Genomic DNA, 4762 nt, shown 5'->3' on the forward strand with positions numbered 1-4762 from the left:
GGTATCTAAGTACAATAAGTAGTCTATTAACTACAATGATGATCTCGGGTCAAAGGATAAAATATACAACTACTCCTTAAGAGAATTTCCACATTGACAGTGCATAGGTAAAAATAACCATTTGGGAAATCTCACTGTTGGTCAGTTCAATAATCATATCTCCATATGCATTATCTATATTATAACTTTAATGAATGAGATCCATCAATACTCGTCCTATGAGTACCGTTATCAATATATTGGTCTATCCGGATTATCATAGTCCCATTCTGATAATCACACGACCAAGAACACTTTTAGACTAAACTTTATAATACTCGACTCTCATTATCATAATCTCCATTATGATGTCAAGTATACCAGTTTAATCAAGGATTTATCATCGTATTAACACCTTAATACCTTAATAAGATAATAAGAAAATGCCATCTAATTATTAATCTCCATTAATAATTACACTGTATGAAGTTCGTTCAAAAACGTTTCATAACGATTGCTCTGGGGCACAGTTCCAACAATCTCCCACTTGACCTAGAGGCAATCGGTAATGAACCTTGATCCTATATCCCACTTGTGCTTGTCAAACTCCTTTGATCAAAGCGCCTTAGTGAAAGGATCGACATTGTTTCTTTCCCTTACACCTGATGAATTTGAACATCTCCATGTTCGAATATTTCTCTAATCAAGTGAAATTTCCGAAGAACATGTTTAGATCGTTGGTGGTCCCCTTAGCTTTTTAGCCTGTGCAATAACTCCTTATTGACACACAATAGAGGAATACCTTCCTCCAGTGAAGGAACAACACCAAGTTCAGTTAAGAACTTTCTTATCCAAACGGCTTCCTTAACAGCATCACATACGGCTAAGTACTTTACTTCGGTTATTGAGTCAGCTACTTTAGCTTTTATGGAATTCTTCCAACTCACTACTCCACCATTCAAGGTGAAAACATAACCAGAGATAGACTTGCTATCATCCTTATCCGATGCAAAACTAGCATCAGTACAGCTAAACACTTTTAGCTTACAATCTCCAAAAATGAGGAATTGGTCCTTAGTCTTTCTCAAGTACTCAAGGATGGTTTTCACCACTTTCCAATATCCCTCATCTGGATTGCCTGATGCCTACTCGCTACTCCTAGCGGGTAAGACACATCAAGCCTTGTACAACTTGACTGCTCAGTGTACAAATTTGGGAGAGCCCTAGCAGCTTCCTGAATCTATCTCCATAGATTCTTATATATTCCAAGAATATAAGCCGCTTCTCCCATATCCTTTATGGAGAACTGTTCAGATAAATCTCTATCTCTTTCATGGCTAGCACATCATTTCCTATAGCAATATGTCAGCCACATATAGCACTAAGAAAATGACTGTACTCCCACTAGCCTTCTTTGAGAAATATAAATCGGAAAGAAAACAATCCATATAAGAACATAATCATACATCATCATGATATGGACTTCCTCATAATGATATATATATAAGAATTTTAAAACATGCATGAGCCCCCTGGTTGTCAGGTCGCTTCTCATCATAATTAAAATTCATCTGATTTTATCTTATAAAATCATTTCAGGCTCTACACTACATAGTCCCCTGGTTGTCAGGTCGTTCCTATCAGTGTAGTTGAGTTTATCCACTCTAGTGACAGAAAATTAATAAATGTCATACTCTCTGGGTTGTCCAGACTAAAAGTACAAGATTAGTTAACTTTTCTTCACCCCTGTATTACATACAATAGACAATATTATTATATTTCCAAACTACAAGCCTCCTGGTTGTCAGGTCGTATCTTGTAAACGAAAATAAAATAATTTTATTATCTACCTGAGTGGCAACCTTTGACAAAATATCTCATATTTTATCAATTAAAAACTCAATAATCTTTAATTGGTCAAGTTTTAATGTCATTCAAACAATTTGAATAACACAAGTGCTTATATCGTATATTAGCATTAACAATTATATCTAATATAACTGTCGTACACAATTATCGCATAACCGTAGTACTTCATGTTTTATGTGTCATTTAAACAATTTAATAACACACTTGGCTATATCTAATATAACCCAACTGATAAGACTGACCCTTATATCCCATACAAGAGTCGGCTCCTATCACCATATACTTTGCATGCTAAAGAGCAACCATAAGCATTAAACCAGCTTACACACTCATATGTTACTCAAACATTACAATGATACTATATTACCAATAAATGATCAAACGTAATGCTTGAAACAAAGATTAGCACTAAAGTGGAAACGCCTTAAATCCACAAAATAGACCAAAGCTAATTACGCATGCATGTAATGGATTCGTTACTCAACGAATTACGAGAACCATTCTCGTGAGACCCAAATTTACAAAATGTAAATGCAAAATTGGCTCTGATACCAATTGAAGGGACCGCGGTACATCACATGTAGCAGCGGAAGACAGAAACGCGATCCTCCTGAGACCTATTGCATTTAAAAACTTGTAAAAACTGGGTAAAGGTACACATACTTTATGTGTAGACAATAAATTGGTCTAACCCCGAAAATACGGAGTCTCTAGTGTATCCACATCAGTAGATAAACTAACGTTCTCAACCCTTGAGACGACCGCGGAATATAGAGAAACACTTTTCTCACTTGTATGTATGAGAGTAGAAAGGAATGGAACTTCTTGTTCTTTTTTGTACGTATGTATATCAAGAAATGCATGGCCGGCTATTTATAGGCAAAAATAACTTGGCCATTAAGTTTCTTCACATGTAGCAATTCATAGGGAAAAAGCCACGTACCAATTGCAAAAATGGATAAACATGATTGATTAAGTGAGTCATTGGATGACTATCCATATGGCACGTACAAAAGCATGTCATGCTAACAATTCCAATTTGCCAAGTGACATGCGCGTACGTGGCCCTCATAGCCAATCACGTCTCGGTCTCTCATACACACATTTATCCGATATTAACTATATTTCCGTGTTAGCGGATAATATAAAAAATATGTCGTCGAGATTATTTAACTTTATTATCTCATAATAAATTAAATAACCGTAAACGTTAAATATCACACCGTAAGTGTGTGACCACATAGGTTCATCGCTAAACCGGTAATAATTAATCTCATTAACTATTAATCAAGGTTGGCGTCTAACAACACTCCCGTCGGCCGGATAGCGTGAATACCAATATTCACTGTACTTCACCGTACTCGAACCTGGTAAAGGATATCTTGTATTTATTTCCCTCCGTCGTTCCAACTCCAGGATCATCCTAGGGTATGGTTTGATTGTCAAACCCCACTAGACGACCACTATGTTACATGTCAATCACTATTGGTCGGGAATGACTTTAAGAAACTCCTTTCTTAAAACATTCGTATGCCCTGGCCAAGGTCTTTATATGACCAATAAGATTAATGACAACATAGAGTTCAAACTCATTACCATGAGTTGACGGATTCCATCTTGACTCGCCACTAATTACATAGGTACTTAATTATACCCAATGACCATTCAACTAGCATTTTTACACACTAGGTGTCTGGTATCTAAGTACAATAAGTAGTCTATTAACTACAATGATGATCTCGGGTCAAAGGATAAAATATACAACTACTCCTTAAGAGAATTTCCACATTGACAGTGCATAGGTAAAAATAACCATTTGGGAAATCTCACTTTGTTGGTCGATTCAATAATCATATCTCCATATGCATTATCTATATTATAACTTTAATGAATGAGATCCATCAATACTCGTCCTATGAGTACCGTTATCAATATATTGGTCTATCCGGATTATCATAGTCCCATTCTGATAATCACACGACCAAGAACACTTTTAGACTAAACTTTATAATACTCGACTCTCATTATCATAATCTCCATTATGATGTCAAGTATACCAGTTTAATCAAGGATTTATCATCGTATTAACACCTTAATAAGATAATAAGAAAATGCCATCTAATTATTAATCTCCATTAATAATTACACTGTATGAAGTTCGTTCAAAAACGTTTCATAACGATTGCTCTGGGGCACAGTTCCAACCGTTTGCTGCCCTTCAACTATTACATGGTCAATTTTATTTTGGTAATAATGACATTTATGTGTCGTTGATCAAAATTAAATGGCGAAACGAGGGCCTTACTAGGGATTGTCACACCAAAACAATAAAACAATGAAATCTTGGTTAAACTTTTGGATTTTTAAATTTTATTATTACTTAGTGTAGTGTGAAATTTTTCGTATTCCTAAATTAAATTCTAGATTCTTGACGCCTTGATGGATTGCATTTCACTATTTGAGTTATGTGTTTGGAACTTTTGCCAGAGTTGATTACTCGGTAAAACCAATTATTAATCGGTCTATGAGATTGTGTGATAGGGAATGAAGACTAAAGGGGTCCGTCCTTGCGAATAACTATGATTTGGCAAATGTGGACTGTTGTGTTAAGAAATTAGAAGAGGCGCCGTGTAAATAAATTGACAAGTTTTATTGATTTTTTGTCAAACTAATTTATTATTTTGTCGTGGTTTGAATTTTTCTCCTCCCAACTTGAATTTCTCCCCTCCCAAACTTCTAGCCTTAATTTCTTGGCATATCATGTAAATATAAATTGAGAGGTTGTATTGATTTTTACATTTACACAAGAGACATAAATGAATTTATTTATATGTTATTTTCATTCTCAATGTTTTGTATGTATAAATTTTTTAGCACGAAAAAAATAGTCCATCTATGAAAGATGGCAAAGGTC

Source organism: Silene latifolia, chromosome 9 (assembly GCF_048544455.1).
Source record: "Silene latifolia isolate original U9 population chromosome 9, ASM4854445v1, whole genome shotgun sequence".
Lineage (NCBI taxonomy): Eukaryota > Viridiplantae > Streptophyta > Magnoliopsida > Caryophyllales > Caryophyllaceae > Silene > Silene latifolia.